The sequence below is a fragment of the Pinus tabuliformis genome, chromosome 3_2 (assembly GCF_031772625.1).
Source record: "Pinus tabuliformis cultivar Carrire ecotype Pingquan chromosome 3_2, CPIR1, whole genome shotgun sequence".
NCBI classification, from domain to species: Eukaryota; Viridiplantae; Streptophyta; class Pinopsida; order Pinales; family Pinaceae; genus Pinus; species Pinus tabuliformis.
This window is the reverse complement of record NC_142302.1, coordinates 444,276,239-444,296,468: the sequence shown is the minus strand read 5'-3', so window position 1 is coordinate 444,296,468 and position 20,230 is coordinate 444,276,239.

Here is a 20,230-nt window from a genome sequence, read left to right as displayed (position 1 = left end):
AATTCTGCATAAAGAGGGGAGTCAATTGCTTGGCAGTTTGGAAGTGCAGCATTCCATTTATACTCTCTGGGGTAATCTGGAACAGGATTGAGCCTGTGGGGCTGATGACAGCTCTTTGGTTTGGGTCATAACATTCCTGGCAGCTGTAGATCAGTTCTGGCATAGGATTTACTTGGGGAAGGTTGTAGATGGGCAAATTTGAGTCCCAAATTCCCAAGATGTCTGCCCCACTCAGGTGCTGGGCTTTTAACTCATTCATCATCTGGATATTGTATTTGGTTCCCATAGGGAACCAGTCCATCATTTGGTAATCCATGTCTCCCAGGGCTTTCCATGCTAATTCCTGGTGAGGAGCATTGAGGGGCTTGATATTTAGAGCAGTAGGAGTCTCCATAGTTCTTCAAAGTGCAAGAATTGTGGGTGGATAGCTAAAAATGGCAGCAACACATAATGGAGGTGATTCTCTGTGAAAACAGTTTGTATTTTGGATACCAGAGGGGAATTTACTCAACAGCAATTGAAATACTGTTTGTTTTTAGGAGCAGAGCTTCTCTAAGGTCTAACTGTCCCCTTCCAGCGGGTGAATTGAGACCAACAAGGAATTTTCCGAGAATACGCAGTGAGTGTTGCTTTCTGGGCGAAATTACAGGTATTATGGCTCGGCTGGTGTTTTTCGACTTCACAGTGGCAAATGTGGACTTGCAGAGGGAAATGGGTGGTGTAAATATAGTTTTTGAGGTGCCTTTATCCTTCTGAGCAAATTAAAGTTCAATAACAGTCGTATGGAGGGCAGGACAACTGTAAATACCTGTAAATTGGCGAACAGAGGTTGTGCAGGTGTGCACGGTTGCTGCTGAGGAGGTCGCCCGAGTTAAATCAACAGGTTGGCGGAAATTCGAACGTAAACGGTCATGCAGGGAGAACAATAGCGACAGGAGTGAAAGTGGGAAAAACACGGCTTTTTTGGGTAAATATGGGTTTTTTACCATTTTGGCGCTTTTTCGTGATGACGTCAGCATGACGTCATTGGTGGGTCACGGTGAGGTGACGTCAGCTGACGTCGTCGGGTGACGTGGCAGTAGATTATTGGTCCAAGGGGCGATGAGGTGGCAACCACGTCAGCGGACAGGTGGACGAATAGCAGAGGTGAGTACGAGCGGACGCAACGTGGCGATGAGTTAGCGGAAAATAGGTGGCAGTTAGGACCGTAGCGGTTACGGTTAAAGCTAACCGCTACGGTTTCTCGGGGCGGTTTGGGTACGGCGCCGAAGTTGTCAGGCCCGGCTCCGAGATATCTTAGCGCTTGACGCGTGGAGAGGCCCCGACGTGACGCAACGTCAGCATCTCGGGCGGTAAAGGACGGCAGTGGGGGCCGCTCCGATATGAACATGGCTCGTCGGATCTTCAGGCCTTGATCCGACGGTGGGCGGAGTATGGAGGTGCTCGGGTTATATGCGGGCGGAAAACTTTAGGTTTTGTGGGTTTTTTGTTGGTTTTTCGAATGTTTTTTTCATTTAACCAATAATGCGCTAACCTTTGGAAATGCGCCAGAGGCGGGTTTCGACTTTGATAATTTTTTGCAAAGGATTTTTTAAAGGCAAAAGAGGTTTTATAAGGGTTTTCCAATGCAAATGGTGGTTTGAGGAGCAGTTTAACTTGCAACAAGGGGGAATGGGATGGGACAGGTTCACCAAAGTGACCAGATGTCATTTTGGTCCCTTTTGAAGAACATATGGCTATAATGCCAGGGGGAAAGAGTATTTATAAGATTTGGGGCTTTATACACCATAGTGTTAGTATTATTAGGGGAAAGGGTAAAATAGGGGAGCTATATAGTAAGATTAGAGGTTAATATGAATGAAGGGAGCAAATGAAGGGGATTTTACTGAGTTTATCTGAAATTGACTTGGTTTTGAGAGTAGATCAAAATGAAAAGACCTTAGACAAGAAATGTGGATTCTGAATGAACTAGAACCACCATAAAACCATGATCTCTCTTCATAAATCTCAGCTAAAGAAAGGGAGTGTTAGTGATGGAATAGAGGGGAAAAGGGAGGTTAGTTATGCTCCTTGCTGTAATATGATGGGATTAACCACTTTGTTCATTGATAGATTTTGCTTTGGCAAAACACCTCTTGACATATGTGTAATGGCGAAAATACCCTTTCTGCAACCACAACTGCCTACCCAGCTATTTTCCTAGCATTTTTTGTTTCTCCATAGAGGGTGCATTTGGACTTGCAAACCCTTACTTGCCTTTTCTTTTCTTTGGCTTTTTCTTTATTCTTTACTATCTACTTCTACCCTTATTTCTTCCAAGGTCCCAGATTAAGCTGTTGGGAACCTTTACTCCTCTACCTAAACTACTTGTCTGCCAAGATTAAGCAGTTTGGACAGACTTCTTTCTCTATCCTATAACTCAAAATTGAAAGATGGCATGATCCAGATTAGACTGTTGAATCATCCACAAAATTGAAATAAGGTCCTCAACATTGAGACACTTACCCACCTCTTGCTTTCTAGGAAATATGGGATCTTTGTGAACTCAAAGCAGAGCATATTTGGCCTTTCTCTTGCCAATCATGAAATATGAAACCTATTGGTATAGGTATCCAACAGTGGCTCCACATGGGGATGGTTTTTCTTCTGAAAGACCAAGAACAACAGGTCAGATTGCCTTGTTCTTTGACTGCCCATCTCAATCTTTGAAATCTGCTGCATAAATGTGTCAAACTTGTGTGCTTTTTCCTTGGAGAACCTCTGATTCTATTTGCCTTTTACTGCTTGGTGAATCACGTGGGAAAACTGCTTTTTACAATCTAAGACAGAAAACAATATGTACATCTGCATATATACAATGAATCCTTGGATTCCACTCATAATGAACAGTCAAAGTAGTGCTTCAGCATCCTGCCATTGACAGGACCTTCATCCAAGTCAGTTTCAGTCAGACTTTTAAGGAAGTAAGTGTTGTTACCTTGTACTGCTTGTACAGCAAATGGTCCTTTCCATAAAGAATCAAACTTTCCATGTTTCCCTTTCTCTTCTCTTCTTGCATCCCACTTCAAAACTTTGTCCCCTACATTGAAATCTTCTGCTTTGGTTCTCTTATCAAAGGCCTTTTTCAGTTTCTCTTGTAGTATCTGCACTCTGCTGAAAACTTGTTCTCTAGTTTGCTGTAAACAGATTATCTGGTTAATCCTTCTTTGCATGTCATTTGGCTCTGCTTGGCTCTCTTGCAGAAGTTTCATAACCGGCACTCCTAGTGATGAAGGAAATCTGGCCTCTAATCCATAGACTAATTCATATGGGCTGGTCCCAATTGATCTTTTAGTTGTTAGTCTGTCTGCCCATAAAGCATTTACTAGTTTCTTATGCCAGTTCCTTTTGTTCTGTTCCAGTACTTTCTTTATGATATTTATCAAACTTTTGTTTGATGATTCAGCAAGGCCATTTCCTTGAGGATAGTAAGCTGTAGAATGGCCCAAAGTAATGTGAAATTTATGGCAGAAGTTCACCATCTTCTTGGATCTGAAGGCAACAGCATTGTCTGTTATTATCTTCTCTGGGCAGCCAAATCTAGCCAATATATTGTTTTCCAAAAACTGAGTGATTACTGAATCATTTGCTTGTCTGCATGGGGCGGCTTCAATCCACTTGGTGAAGTAGTCTGTTGCTGTTAGAATCCATCTGTGTTGCCCTGAAGATGAGGGATGAATTTCCCCAATGAAATCCAAGCCCCATTGTTGAAAAGGTCTCTCTGTTGTAATGGGCTTCAAAGGAAGTGGCAGCAGCTGTCTTTTGCCTTCAAACAGTTGGCATTTGTGGCATGAGGCTGTGAATTTCTTAACATCAAAGAACATAGTAGGCCAGTAATAACCAGCCCTCAATAACTTGTCCACAGTGGACTTCCAGTACAAATGTCCACCACAGTCTCCAGCATGGAAATCTTGCATGATATTGTTAGTTTCATTCTCTATTAGACAGTGCAGCAAAATACCTTCATGGTTTTTCCAAAGTAAATTTCCATCCATTACACAAAATTTAGATGTTTTCATTTTTAGGAACCTACACTTAGTTCTGGACAGTCCTGGGGGAGCACACAGGTTTTGTAACACATAACAGATATCAGAGTACCAAGGAGATTGTTCAAAGGCTACATTGATCTTTGGAGTCGCCAGCTCTGTTTCACTGTCCAGTTGGTTGATATCTAAGGCTTGGAAATTTGCTTCTGTCATTAATTTGGCCAAACCTTGTCCTTTTATCAGTTTTGTAGGCTTTATTTCCATGTCAAATTCTAGTATATTGGCAATCCATTTTCCTCTTCTGCCCTCTAAGTTTTCTTGTGTGAGGATGTCCTTGACAATAGGACTTGGTACATAAGCCACAACATGAGAGTAAAGGATGTAAATCCTAAAGTCTTTAATAGCTTTGATCAAAGCATAGGCTTGTTTCTCCATTATTTGGTACTTTAGGGGGGCATCTCTAAGAGCTCTGCTGAAAAAGGCAATAGGCTTCTCATTTCCTTGGTCATCTTTCTGTAATAATACAGCAGCAATAGTATGTTGGGAGGCAAAGGAGAAAATGATAAAGTCTCTGTCAAACTGAGGATTGGTTAACACTGGGGTTTGAGTCAAGGCTAACTTTATACTTTCAAAGGCTTGTTTCGCTTCAACAGTCCATTTGACCTTTGAATCTTTCTTTAGCATATCATTTAGTAATCTGATTAATTCTGCTAAATTAGGGATAAACCTTCTTAAAAAGTTGATTTTCCCTAAGAATCCTTGCAACTCCTTGACATTCCTGGGATGAGGCATTTGTAGGATAGCTTGTATCCTATCTGGATCAATTCTTATGCCATCTTTTGAAATAATATGTCCTAGAAGTTTCCCTTCTTCCAAGCCAAATAATGATTTCTTGGGGTTTAAGGAAACACCATATTTCCTGCATGTTATGAAAATCTGTCTTAAATGTTTCAAGTGTTCTTGGTCAGATTTTGAAAAGGGTGTTAGATCATCTAAGTAAATAACCAAGAAGTCATGAATCTCTTTTGCAAAAGCAATGTCCATTGCTCTTTGAAACGTTGCCCCTGCATTTTTCAATCCAAAGGGCATTTTGACATATTTGAAAGTTCCCCATGGGGTAGTAAATGCAGTTTTGTCCTGATCATCAGGGTGTACCAGGATTTGATTGAAACCTGAGAAACCATCCAGCAATGATATCCTTGAAGCCCCTACTACTCTTTGAAGAATGTGATCCATTTTGGGTAAGGGGTAGTTGTCTTTGAGTGATACTTGGTTCAAATTCCTTAAGTCTACACAAAGTCTAATCTCACCAGTTTTCTTTCTTGTAGGGACCAAATTTGAAATCCACTCAGAGAACCTGATTGGTGCTATGATACCAGCTTTGAACATTTTCTGTAATTCTTTTTCAATGGAAGGAAGGAGCACAGGATTGATTCTTCTCAATTTTTGTTTGAATGGTTTTTGATTAGGCTTGAGGGGAATGGTATGCTGGATAACAGAGGTATCATAGGACTTTAGATCATCATAACCCCAAGCAAAAACATCTTGAAACTCTTTAAAGAGATCAATGTATTTGGGTTTTTGATCAGGGGGCAAAGCAGCAGATAGCTTTATTATTTTAGGCTTGTCAGTGGTACCAATGTTGCATTCTTCAATTGCTGCATCTAATGGCTGCATCTTTGGTTTTCTGGGGACATCATTTGAGTCAAAAATGTCTTCTAGTGGGGTAAGGCCTGCTGGAAGGAAATTGTCTTTGAGTTGTATGATTTCAGCTCCAACGTTACTCGTCTCTTCACAGTCAATTTGGTTAATTTGCTGAATGTTTTCATTGTCGAAAATGGTTGGAGTCAGTAATTGTTTTGCTGTCCTAGGTGACATTGGGTGAGCAGACTGTTGAAACTGTATTTGTGATGGACTTGCTCCCTCAAATATTTGTGATTGGCATGCTGACTCAAGCATTTGTGATTGGCATGCTCCATCAATATCAATATTTAATCTTGTGAACTCTTGTTGCAAGGTCAAAAAATTGTTTATTTGCATGTCATCCTCAAATACTTGCCACTCTTTGACATTGTTTGGAATAGAGGGTCTGTATTTGACCTCTGCTGTGAAACAATTGTTGGGTTCCAATGGGAATTTGAAGGTGCTGGCAAATGTTGCCAGGCTGTGTGCATGGAGATTGTGGCCCCTTGAGATTTTTGTGATAACAAACTCAGAGAAGGTCTCTAATATTTCAATTACAGCAGACCTGTAGGACCTCAATCTCTTGTCATTGGTGACAAAATTTCCTTTTACTTGTTGAATTACGAGGTCAGAGTCCCCCATGATGGAGAGTCTGGGTGCTTGTAATGATTTTGCTATCTTGAGGCCTAGTAACAGAGCTTCATATTCTGCCATGTTGTTAGTGCATCTAAAATTCAATCTGTAAGCCCTGCCTTCTGCATAGCCTTTCTCTTTGTTATGTATCCATACTCCAGCTCCTGCCCCTAACTTGTTAACTGAGCCATCAAATTCTAGGGCCCACAGGATGTCTTGCTGATCAGGAGATTTAAAATTCTGTTCATGGGATGGCAATGTGAGCATGAGTTGAGGTTTCTTTTCCCATTTATTTTCTAGGACAGTTTCATCACCTTTTTGACAATCTTTGACAACTAGAGGAGGGATACTGTGTATTGTTGGGCTGATCAATGTTTGGCAGGTGCTACTTGTCTGATCAATGTTTTGTTCTTGTATGAGTGCTTCGGTCCTAATGTCATTGTTTGAGAGGCTTATGCTGTCATTGAAGAGGATGAAGGAGTCTATGTCCGAATGGACAGCATATATTGGAAAATTTTGAGGCTTTTCTTCACTGCTGACCATATACTTCATGAGTGTTTCCCTGTATAGTCTTTTTGGTTGCCCAAAGACAGAGATAGTTGCATATGACATATCTAATTGCAGGGATCCTTGGAGCTTGGCTCCCCATGATCTTGATAACAGCATCCCATATTTGGGTGGGATATCAGCGACTACAACATCCATTAGAATAGTTTTGTTGGGGAATTGAACCAGGGACACACATAAGTCTTTTATTAGGCCCAAACATTTGACTTGACTAGAATCAAAAGAAAACATGTCTTTGTATGGTCTTGTTATATCCAAGTTTAATCTTTCCATGACTGCTTTTGGCATCAGGTTATGAGAAGCACCTGAGTCAAACATTGCATTGTGCAGTATTTTATCATGAACATGCAGGCTGACATAAAAAGGTAAAACCCCTGTGACTACTGTTTTTCCATCTACTTCTGGGCCAAACAGTAATTCTGGAGTGTCATCTAGCACATTTACATCATCTTTGCTGTTGGTGAGCTGAAGGGATTTTTTGATCTGTTGCTTATATATGTCATGCTTGGCTAGCTCTGAGAGGGGGATTGCTATCTTTAACTTGCCAATCTTTGTACCTAGGTCAAAAGGTTTGTCAACTTGGATTTTAGAGTCACGGATAGCAGTCTTTTCTTTGTTCACTAAATCTTCTTGTTGGATTTCATCTTGATTCCGAAACCTGCCCCTCATACTCATGTCTTGAGGGGTAATGTTCGGGTTTGAGTGGGAGGATGAGGTTGCCGTGGGCTGTTGTAGTGGGGACAGTAGTTCAGTAACCTCCTCAACCACTACTTCTTTTGTAGGCACGTTTGTGTTGTCATTAGGTTCAGTGACCATGGTTTCTTTGGGCTGTTGTTTCTCCTTTGCCTTTTCAGGCTGATCTACATTTACAGTCCTACTCCTTAGTTTGTATTGTTTGTGGACTTCATAGACAGCAGTATCATATCCTTGTTTAAAGTCAAAGGATTCTCCTGATTTAGTTTGGAATGTTTTGCTTTCATCCTCCTCATGGTCTTCTTGTGTTAAGAATACATGGCTTTTACCATCCAGACCCATTAAGTTAATTTCGGGATCTTCATTGAGCTGATTGGCTGTGGAGGTTTCAGCATAGTTTTCTTGAAAAGGGGGTCTGATATCTTGGTCAGCACTTGTTTTTCCTATGTTCGGGTTCTGAGTTCTCCTAAAATTTGGGTTTCTAGGAGGGTTGCTTTGTGATGTCTCCCATGATGATTTTCTTTCGACTGATTCCACCCTTTCACCCAGTCTCTTCATGCTGTTTAGTATTGCATCCAACTTTTGATCAAAGCCTGAGGGCTCTTCTCTGAAGCCAGCCTTCTTTTCCAGCTTTGCCCTGTTTCTCTTGGCAATTAGGTTTGCCTCTACAGTGACTGCAACTCTTTGGGCTTCTGCAAGGGTTGGAGGATCTCTTTCTTTCAACTGATAGGCCATATCAGAATCAAAACCATCAGGGAAGTTATACAGGGCCAAATCAGGAGGGGGTCTTAAGTTCTGGGGGATGGCATTATATACATTGTTAAACCTAGCACAATATTCCAAAACTGTTTCTTGGGGACCTCTTTTAATAGTGTTATATTCACCGAGTATGTGGAGTGGATCTTTCTTTTTCTCCCATCTGTTGGTAAACTCGTGGTACAGGACCTCAGGGGTTGCAATGGAATTTGCATTCAGGGATCTAAACCAAGTTCTGACATCCCCGGTTAAGCTTTGAACAAAAATTCTCATCCTAACACTGTCATCATCTATTTCATAGGTCTCAAAGTGGTCTTGCATCTTCTTAGCATGCTGGATAGCTGTTAAAGGGCCATGAGAGTCAAAAAATGAGATTTTGGTTTGGTAGTCTTGGGGTAGAGCTGGAGCATTGGCTGGTATCTGCAGAGGTGCATATCTGTTAGCCATGTTTATGGGGTTTATGGGGTTAATAGGAACAAATGGGACAGCTGGGATTACAGGTGTAACAGGGTTAATAGGATGGGTAATAAGCGAGAAACTGGTTGAAAGAGTATGTGCAGATGGTGAAAATGGGGGAGGAGGACTTTGAGGGGTTGATGATGAACTAGGGGAATTAGGTGTGGAACGGAAAAGGACTTTGCAAGGAGTTGGAATGAGGATAGGCTGGTTTGAACTTCTATCTGAATCAGCAGGCTTCTCCTGCTTTTGTTGTCTCCTTATTTTCTTTGGAATGATAATTGGGTTATCAACAATGACGGGTTGATCAGGGTCAGGGTTTGCCCTAGTGTGCCTTGGGTTTCTTTTGGGAGCCAGCTTCTAAGTATTCTTTTAGAACTTTATACAGGAGGCTTTATATGTACAAGGACTAGGTAGGAATTCTGGAATGACTATACATGTTTCAACGCTAGAATGAAGATTCCCTAGTTAGCTCTTCCCTAAAGCCGTTCCTGTGGCACAGAAACAGTCCTAAGGCCTCTTGGCTAGTTTCAGGCTTGATGGTAGCTTTGGAAGATAGATAGTAACTGAAAAATCTTAATAATCCCAAGTGGAGTCGCCAATTATGTTATCACCCAGGTTGTTCCCTATGACTCCCAAGGGAATACGGCCGGGGTAACCACTAACCAATCTTTTGATCACTGTTTCTAGCCAAACTGTGATCAGAGAGGGCTCTCTCTATATGATTTGTATCTGTAATGATACTGTTTAGGCTAGGTATTAAGCACAGGTTTTGTTTATATTTTGGTTGAAGAATTTCTTTCAGATCTTTGTGATGTATTATTCAGAGAGTCAAGTATCATTGGGCAATGGAGTCTATGGCTGTAGGTGTCTAGAAACTTTGAGATGAACTGGTGAAACTTACAGGGCCATTTGGTGCTTTATAGAACAAACTTTTGATTAATAACATGAACAGGCTAAACAAGCAGTGAAAGCATTTAAGAATTTTCACTCAGCGCTTAAGTATTCTCACCCTACTGGTTACGAGAAATGGATAGATGTCTCAGGGGCAAACTTGAATCCCTGGAAATGTCTATCACTGTGAAAGATATAGTTCTAAAGTGCAGCAATTAAGAATTACACTTCTGTTACTGTATCTGAAGAAAACATGGATAATAGCTCAGTTTGAGTTCAGGGTAATCGTAGATTAAATCCTGGAACCATTCTTCTACTTTGCTATTAAGTGTAAAACATTTAGACAACAAAAGAGAACAAAAGACTCGAAAACATGAAATACAGAGATTTAAGAAAACTTATTGTTTTATGAAACACTCTGGAATCCTGCAACATTCACCATTCATCACAACGCATCAAAGTACACCAAGCTTTGGAAATTCCCTTCTCCCTTTGTATTATTTCTCTGAGAATCTTACAGCAAGCGAGAGCTCTGAAAGGAAAATAACAACAACCCCCTGAGCTTCTGCCAGGGGTCAATATATACTTGCGATTTTTACAAAAATATCTGAGTCCTGAGTTATCTCAGACTTAATATTCTCACCAACTTTGAGATATTATTATCAGAAATTTATTACAGCATTGAATACAAAATAAAGGCGTTTTAATGCTCTGTCAGAAGATATTTTGGCCTTTGGGATCTGCTGAGTCGGTTGAGATACTTTGATTAAATGCTGGAGAGCCCGACTTTATGGCTTGTGCGCTGTATGCTGTGTTTGTCACCTGTGATTGTGACTGCTGCAGTAGTGAGTAAATAGCTTTGCTGAGTTGGCTCAGCCTCTGTCTCTTCCTTGTAGATCTTATCTATCAAAATTCTGCCCGTGCATGACTGCTCATAGACTGGAGAAAAACTAGCGCTACAGGTTCTGGCCTGATAAAATTATCTGTGTCAAATTCCTCCATACTTCCTGTGTGGGCAATTGATGATTTATGATTGCCCCCATAGTCTCATCTGCCTCAGTATACTTAAAGAAATTTGGTGGTGTATCAAACAGATGATCAATTTCATTCATAATAAAAAACAGATTATCCACCCTATCATACAGATTCTGCCCTGATGCTGGCCCTGTGTCTGTTGAGGTACTGGGCTGTTTTGCAATCTGTGCTACTGCATGGGCATCAATCCTTTTGTTGTAATTTTCTAGGGTGAGCAGTCTTCCTACACTGCTTAAAATGCTGGGGAGGCCTCTGTTCTGTAATGCTACAAATCTGTCCAGGAACTTGTTGATCTCGGTCTGCATATCCTGTGTTCTCCTCTCCAGTGTTCCAACTAGGCTTCTTAGTGTCAGGACTCTTTTGACTACTGATATTGTTTCAGTCCTGTTAGTAATTCCCATGGCAGCTAGTTGAGAGCTAGTTTTGTTATTTAAAACATTGACCATTCTGCTGGCAGCATCTGGCATGTGGCCAAGGCTTGCTCTTGCTCTGTGTATTTCCTTGTTTGCCTTGGTGATGAGTACTATTTGCTCATCCATAGTCTCAATGTACTGCCACTGATTGGTGATGGATCGACCAATGTTGCCCCAGAGGACTGCTTTTAGTTCTGCTGTTACCTTTTCCAGTGCAAGCTCTTTTTCCAGTTCAGCTATTCTCTTTTTTAGAGCTTTTATCTCTCGCTCCTTTGTTGCTTCATTCTGCTTGCTTTTGTCGAATTTTTCATTCACCTTGGCCAAAGTCTTCTTGACTTCATCAAGCTCTTTCATTTGGGATTCAAGAACTTGGATTTCAGCCTGCAGCTTCTGCATATCCAGACTAGGAGTTTGCTCTGTTGCTGGTGTAGTTGTTGCTGTAGATGGTGCTGTAGTTCCAGTCTGCTGAGGAGGAATAGTAGTTATTGGAGTAGCTTCTTCAAGGTTGATTACTTCCGGAGGGGGCTGGGAGGTTTGGCCCTCTTCTCTTTGCTTCAGTGCTGTTTGTAGTGCTGCCTTTGCAGCTTCAGATTGTCCTAGCTGGTCTTGAGTCCTAACCAGCTCCTTGTACAGGGATACCAGCAGGTCTGTAGTATCCTTTTCCTGCCTTTGCTGGGCAACCTCATCTGTTTGTGGATGGATGGTAGCTGGGAGCTTGATTTTCTTTCTTAAGGCCGCCATGTCTGCATCCCTTATCTTCAGGAGTTCTTGGATACCTTTGACATCTTTAGGATCATGTCCTATTTCTATAATTACCTCTTCCAAGGACTTGATCCTGTTGTCCTTGGCTTGTGATGATGCTCTCTCCAATTCCAGCTGAGAGGCTGTATTATCAAGGCTGCTCTTCAATTTGTAGTTCTCCAATGTCTCACCTGCCAAGGAGGCATACACCATTTCACCAGTTTGTTTATGTAATTCAATCTTATCCATAGGGTGTATGTCTTTGGCCAGAACCTCCATGTTGGTTCTTAGGTAATCCGAGGTAGATTGAGGATGCAGTGTTGTGGGCATGAAGTGACTCATGATCATCTTGCCTTCACTTACATCAAAGGCAGACATGAGTCTTTGCTGATTGGTAGGAGCCAGGTTCAGCAAATGATCGTACAGCCGTATTTTAATAGGATCACTCCTCCTCTTAATGTCAATAAATTGTTGTTTGATGCTTGACTGTCCTTCTCTGTGCTGGCTGGAGGAGCTGACCTCTCCTCCTATAGCTCTATCATGTTCATGCTGAAATGAACTGGCTGAAACTTCTCCACTGGGTGGGCCCATGCCCATTGCTTGCCTCACTGCTATGTCATCCTCTTGGGAGTCATTTAGTCTTTGTCTTTTCTCTCCCCGATTAATGGATGAAGTCAGGGAGTCTCTCTATCCCTTTTCCTGGTTAAGTCCTCCTTTTGTGGGGTTTGGAGGACCGAGGTATCAACAGTAGTTTCTGCCCTAGGAGGCACTACTGTCTGAGCCTGTTGCTCAGTGGAGCTTGGAGGATCAGTCACTTTTTCTTGCTGCAAGGGCTGCTGTTCACTAAATTGTTCCTCTTCTTGTTGCTGCCCGAGTTCCTGCTGCTCCATCTCTTCTTGCTGCTGTAGCAATGTGTCCACTTGTTCTTCTGTCAATGGAGGTGGCTGTTCCACCTGCTTCCCTTTATCCTTGCTGCTGCTGTTGTGGTGCTTTTTCGGCAGTTTGCTGCTGTGCTGTTGATGATGTATCAGCTGCTCCAAGTTGCTTTTTGTAGGAGAGGGGCACCTGTCCACAAGTTTCCAAGTCAGCTTCCTTTTGCATATTTCTAGCCTCTCTCTCTAGAAGCTCTTCATTAGTTATTTCTTCTTCTAAGGTACCCTCTTCCCAGCTTAAGGCATTGGCATACTGTTCAATCTCAGGTTGTCTTTTGTGTGCATAACCACCCAATTTGTATTTATCCTCCTGAGGGAAACAGAATGATTGGGGTCATAGGGTATCCATTCAAAACTAGTTTGCAGTCTGAGGCCTTCCAGGATAGTGTCTGCCTCCTTCCATCCTTCCTCTTTCTTGTTATATAGGAAAGGACCCAGCTGGTTCCTTACCTTCAACTGTGACTTCTTGTTCTTGCTCTGAAAATGAAGGTAGTCTGAGTTCCCAAACTGTCTGAAATATTCCAAGGCAAAAAGCCTCATGGGGACATACCTTGGCAACCTAAAAGGTGTCAACTCACAGCCATATATTCTGATGACTGTGTGGTTTTGGTAGAAGTACCAATTACCAATGCTGTAGGACTTATTCAAATGGAGAATTCTCCTCATATCATCAGTTAGTCTAGGAGGAGGAGTACCATGCAATACTGTCATGGCTGGATAAATGAATAAGTCAATGAACTCATTGTATGTGTAAGGTGACACAGATATATAGTGAAAGACAGAGGTCCAGAACACCACTGACCTTGGATTTCCCTGGGCATTGAGTTGCTTCAAAGGAAAAGAGAAGGTGGCTGGTTGATAAAACAAGAATAGGTGGTATATATATGAAGTATACCTGAATAGTCTTTCTCTCTTTAAATTCATAAACTGCTCATGGATTTTCTCTGCAATGTAGGTTGCATAGTCATAATGTACAGCTGGGGGTTTACCAGGAGAGAATATAGACAGCATTGCCATTAGGCTATCATCCACATCTTCTATCCCCCTGAATCCTAGGACATAACTGATTAAATCCACTAACATCCTGCCCAATTCATTCAAATAGTGATACCCAATGGGAGGGGTTCTGACTGATTCAGAGCCTGGTTTTACAAACAACTGATTGATTTTAATGATTTGGTCATTTGACAGCTTGGTCCCTTTGTTTATCAAATTCTGCATAAAGAGGGGAGTCAATTGCTTGGCAGTTTGGAAGTGCAGCATTCCATTTATACTCTCTGGGGTAATCTGGAACAGGATTGAGCCTGTGGGGCTGATGACAGCTCTTTGGTTTGGGTCATAGCATTCCTGGCAGCTGTAGATCAGTTCTGGCATAGGATTTACTTGGGGAAGGTTGTAGATGGGCAAATTTGAGTCCCAAATTCCCAAGATGTCTGCCCCACTCAGGTGCTGGGCTTTTAACTCATTCATCATCTGGATATTGTATTTGGTTCCCATAGGGAACCAGTCCATCATTTGGTAATCCATGTCTCCCAGGGCTTTCCATGCTAATTCCTGGTGAGGAGCATTGAGGGGCTTGATATTTAGAGCAATAGGAGTCTCCATAGTTCTTCAAAGTGCAAGAATTGTGGGTGGATAGCTAAAAATGGTAGCAACACAGAATGGAGGTGATTCTCTGTGAAAACAGTTTGTATTTTGGATACCAGAGGGGAATTTACTCAACAGCAATTGAAATACTGTTTGTTTTTAGGAGCAGAGCTTCTCTAAGGTCTAACTGTCCCCTTCCAGCGGGTGAATTGAGACCAACAAGGAATTTTCCGAGAATACGCAGTGAGTGTTGCTTTTGGGCGAAATTACAGGTATTATGGCTCGGCTGGTGTTTTTCGACTTCACAGTGGCAAATGTGGACTTGCAGAGGGAAATGGGTGGTGTAAATATAGTTTTTGAGGTGCCTTTATCCTTCTGAGCAAATTAAAGTTCAATAACAGTCGTATGGAGGGCAGGACAACTGTAAATACCTGTTAATTGACGAACAGAGGTTGCGCAGGTGTGCACGGTTGCTGCTGAGGAGGTCGCCCGGGTTAAATCAACAGGTTGGCGGAAATTCGAACGTAAACGGTCATGCAGGGAGAACAATAGCGACAGGAGTGAAAGTGGGAAAAACACGGCTTTTTTGGGTAAATATGGGTTTTTTACCATTTTGGCGCTTTTTCGTGATGACGTCAGCATGACGTCATTGGTGGGTCACGGTGAGGTGACGTCAGCTGACGTCGTCGGGTGACGTGGCAGTAGATTATTGGTCCAAGGGGCGATGAGGTGGCAACCACGTCAGCGGACAGGTGGACGAATAGCAGAGGTGAGTACGAGCGGACGCGACGTGGCGATGAGTTAGCGGAAAATAGGTGGCAGTTAGGACCGTAGCGGTTACGGTTAAAGCTAACCGCTACGGTTTCTCGGGGCGGTTTGGGTACGGCGCCGAAGTTGTCAGGCCCGGCTCCGAGATATCTTAGCGCTTGACGCGTGGAGAGGCCCTGACGTGACGCAACGTCAGCATCTCGGGCGGTAAAGGACGGCAGTGGGGGCCGCTCCGATATGAACATGGATCGTCGGATCTTCAGGCCTTGATCCGACGGTGGGCGGAGTATGGAGGTGCTCGGGTTATATGCGGGCGGAAAACTTTAGGTTTTGTGGGTTTTTTATTGGTTTTTCGAATGTTTTTTTCATTTAACCAATAATGCGCTAACCTTTGGAAATGCGCCAGAGGCGGGTTTTGACTTTGATAATTTTTTGCAAAGGATTTTTAAAGGCAAAAGAGGTTTTATAAGGGTTTTCCAATGCAAATGGTGGTTTGAGGAGCAGTTTGACTTGCAGCAAGGGGGAATGGGATGGGACAGGTTCACCAAAGTGACCAGATGTCATTTTGGTCCCTTTTGAAGAACATATGGCTATAATGCCAGGGGGAAAGAGTATTTATAAGATTTGGGGCTTTATACACCATAGTGTTAGTATTATTAGGGGAAAGGGTAAAATAGGGGAGCTATATAGTAAAATTAGAGGTTAATATGAATGAAGGGAGCAAATGAAGGGGATTTTACTGAGTTTATCTGAAATTGACTTGGTTTTGAGAGTAGATCAAAATGAAAAGATCTTAGACAAGAAATGTGGATTCTGAATGAACTAGAACCACCATAAAACCATGATCTCTCTTCATAAATCTCAGCTAAAGAAAGGGAGTGTTAGTAATGGAATAGAGGGGAAAAGGGAGGTTAGTTATGCTCCTTGCTGTAATATGATGGGATTAACCACTTTGTTCATTGATAGATTTTGCTTTGGCAAAACACCTCTTGACATATGTGTAATGGTGAAAATACCCTTTCTGCAACCACAACTGCCTACCCAGCTATTTCCTAGCATTTTTTGTTTCTCCATAGAGGGTGCATTTGGACTTGCAAACCCTTACTTGCCTTTTCTTTTCTTTGGCTTTTTCTTTATTCTTTTCTATCTACTTCTACCCTTATTTCTTCCAAGGTCCCAGATTAAGCTGTTGGGAACCTTTACTCCTCTACCTAAACTACTTGTCTGCCAAGATTAAGCAGTTTGGACAGACTTCTTTCTCTATTCTATAACTCAAAATTGAAAGATGGCATGATCCAGATTAGACTGTTGAATCATCCACAAAATTGAAATAAGGTCCTCAACATTGAAACACTTACCCACCTCTTGCTTTCTAGGAAATATGGGATCTTTGTGAACTCAAAGCAGAGCATATTTGGCCTTTCTCTTGCCAATCATGAAATATGAAACCTATTGGTATAGGTATCCAACAGTGGCTCCACATGGGGATGGTTTTTCTTCTGAAAGACCAAGAACAGCAGGTCAGATTGCCTTGTTCTTTGACTGCCCATCTCAATCTTTGAAATCTGCTGCATAAATGTGTCAAAATTGTGTGCTTTTTCCTTGGAGAACCTCTGATTCTATTTGCCTTTTACTGCTTGGTGAATCACTTGGGAAAACTGCTTTTTACAATCTAAAACAGAAAACAATATGTACATCTGCATATATACAATGAATCCTTGGATTCCACTCATAATGAACAGTCAAAGTAGTGCTTCAGCATCCTGCCATTGACAGGACCTTCATCCAAGTCAGTTTCAGTCAGACTTTTAAGGAAGTAAGTGTTGTTACCTTGTACTGCTTGGACAGCAAATGGTCCTTTCCATAAAGAGTCAAACTTTCCATGTTTCCCTTTCTCTTCTCTTCTTGCATCCCACTTTAAAACTTTGTCCCCTACATTGAAATCTTCTGCTTTGGTTCTCTTATCAAAGGCCTTTTTCAGTTTCTCTTGTAGTATCTGCACTCTGCTGAAAACTTGTTCTCTAGTTTGCTGTAAACAATTATCTGGTTAATCCTTCTTTGCATGTCATTTGGCTCTGCTTGGCTCTCTTGCAGAAGTTTCATAACCGGCACTCCTAGTGATGAAGGAAATCTGGCCTCTAATCCATAGACTAACTCATATGGGCTGGTCCCAATTGATCTTTTAGTTGTTAGTCTGTCTGCCCATAAAGCATTTACTAGTTTCTTATGCCAGTTCTTTTTGTTCTCTTCCAGCACTTTCTTTATGATATTTATCAAACTTTTGTTTGATGATTCAGCAAGGCCATTTCCTTGAGGATAGTAAGCTGTAGAATGGCCCAAAGTAATGTGAAATTTATGGCAGAAGTTCACCATCTTCTTGGATCTGAAGGCAGCAGCATTGTCTGTTATTATCTTGTCTGGGCAGCCAAATCTAGCCAGTATATTGTTTTCCAAAAACTGAATGATTACTGAATCATTTGCTTGTCTGCATGGGGCGGCTTCAATCCACTTGGTGAAGTAGTCTGTTGCTGTTAGAATCCATCTGTGTTGCCCTGAAGATGAGGGATGAATTTCCCCAATGAAATCCAAGCCCCATTGTTGAAAAGGTCTCTCTGTTGCAATGGGCTTCAAAGGAAGTGGCAGCAACTGTCTTTTGCCTTCAAACAGTTGGCATTTGTGGCATGAGGCTGTGAATTTCTTAACATCAGAGAACATAGTAGGCCAGTAATAACCAGCCCTCAATATCTTGTCCACAGTGGACTTCCAGTACAAATGTCCACCACAGTCTCCAGCATGGAAATCTTGCATGATATTGTTAGTTTCATTCTCTATTAGACAGTGCAGCAAAATACCTTCATGGTTTTTCCAAAGTAAATTTCCATCCATTACACAAAATTTAGATGTTTTCATTTTTAGGAACCTACACTTAGTTCTGGACAGTCCTGGGGAGCACACAGGTTTTGTAACACATAACAGATATCAGAGTACCAAGGAGATTGTTCAAAGGCTACATTGATCTTTGGAGTCGCCAGCTCTGTTTCACTGTCCAGTTGGTTGATATCTAAGGCTTGGAAATTTGCTTCTGTCATTAATTTGGCCAAACCTTGTCCTTTTATCAGCTTTGTAGGCTTTATTTCAATGTCAAATTCTAGTATATTGGCAATCCATTTTCCTCTCCTGCCCTCTAAGTTTTCTTGTGTGAGATGTCCTTTGACAATAGGACTTGGTACATAAGCCACAACATGAGAGTAAAGGATGTAAATCCTAAAGTCTTTAATAGCTTTGATCAAAGCATAGGCTTGTTTCTCCATTATTTGGTACTTTAGGGGGGCATCTCTAAGAGCTCTGCTGAAAAAGGCAATAGGCTTCTCATTCCCTTGGTCATCTTTCTGTAATAATACAGCAGCAATAGTATGTTGGGAGGCAAAGGAGAAAATGATAAAGTCTCTGTCAAACTGAGGATTGGTTAACACTGGGGTTTGAGTCAAGGCTAACTTTATACTTTCAAAGGCTTGTTTTGCTTCAACAGTCCATTTGACCTTTGAATCTTTCTTTAGCATATTGTTTAGTAATCTGATTAATTCTGCTAAATTAGGGATAAACCTTCTTAAAAAGTTGATTTTCCCTAAGAATCCTTGCAACTCCTTGACATTCCTGGGATGAGGCATTTGTAGGATAGCTTGTATCCTATCTGGATCAATTCTTATGCCATCTTTTGAAATAATATGTCCTAGAAGTTTCCCTTCTTCCAAGCCAAATAATGATTTCTTGGGGTTTAAGGAAATACCATATTTCCTGCATGTTATGAAAATCTGTCTTAAATGTTTCAAGTGTTCTTGGTCAGATTTTGAAAAGGGTGTTAGATCATCTAAGTAAATAACCAAGAAGTCATGAATCTCTTTTGCAAAAGCAATGTCCATTGCTCTTTGAAACGTTGCCCCTGCATTTTTCAATCCAAAGGGCATTTTGACATATTTGAAAGTTCCCCATGGGGTAGTAAATGCAGTTTTGTCTTGATCATCAGGGTGTACCAGGATTTGATTGAAACCTGAGAAACCATCCAGCAATGATATCCTTGAAGCCCCTACTACTCTTTGAAGAATGTGATCCATTTTGGGTAAGGGGTAGTTGTCTTTGAGTGATACTTGGTTCAAATTCCTTAAGTCTACACAAAGTCTAATCTCACCAGTTTTCTTTCTTGTAGGGACCAAATTTGAAATCCACTCAGAGAACCTGATTGGTGCTATGATACCAGCTTTGAACATTTTCTGTAATTCTTTTTCAATGGAAGGAAGGAGCACAGGATTGATTCTTCTCAATTTCTGTTTGAATGGTTTTTGATTAGGCTTGAGGGGAATGGTATGCTGGATAACAGAGGTATCATAGGACTTTAGATCCTCATAACCCCAAGCAAAAACATCTTGAAACTCTTTAAAGAGATCAATGTATTTGGGTTTTTGATCAGGGGGCAAAGCAGCAGATAGCTTTATTATTTTAGGCTTGTCAGTGGTACCAATGTTGCATTCTTCAATTGCTGCATCTAATGGCTGCATCTTTGGTTTTCTGGGGACATCATTTGAGTCAAAAATGTCCTCTAGTGGGGTAAGGCCTGCTGGAAGGAAATTGTCTTTGAGTTGTATGATTTCAGCTTCAACGTTACTCATCTCTTCACAGTCAATTTGGTTAATTTGCTGAATGTTTTCATTGTTGAAAATGGTTGGAGTCAGTAATTGTTTTGCTGTCCTAGGTGACATTGGGTGAGCAGACTGTTGAAACTGTATTTGTGATGGACTTGCTCCCTCAAATATTTGTGATTGCATGCTGACTCAAGCATTTGTGATTGGCATGCTCCATCAATATCAATATTTAATCCTGTGAACTCTTGTTGCAAGGTCAAAAAATTGTTTATTTGCATGTCATCCTCAAATACTTGCCACTCTTTGACATTGTTTGGAATAGAGGGTCTGTATTTGACCTCTGCTGTGAAACAATTGTTGGGTTCCAATGGGAATTTGAAGGTGCTGGCAAATGTTGCCAGGCTGTGTGC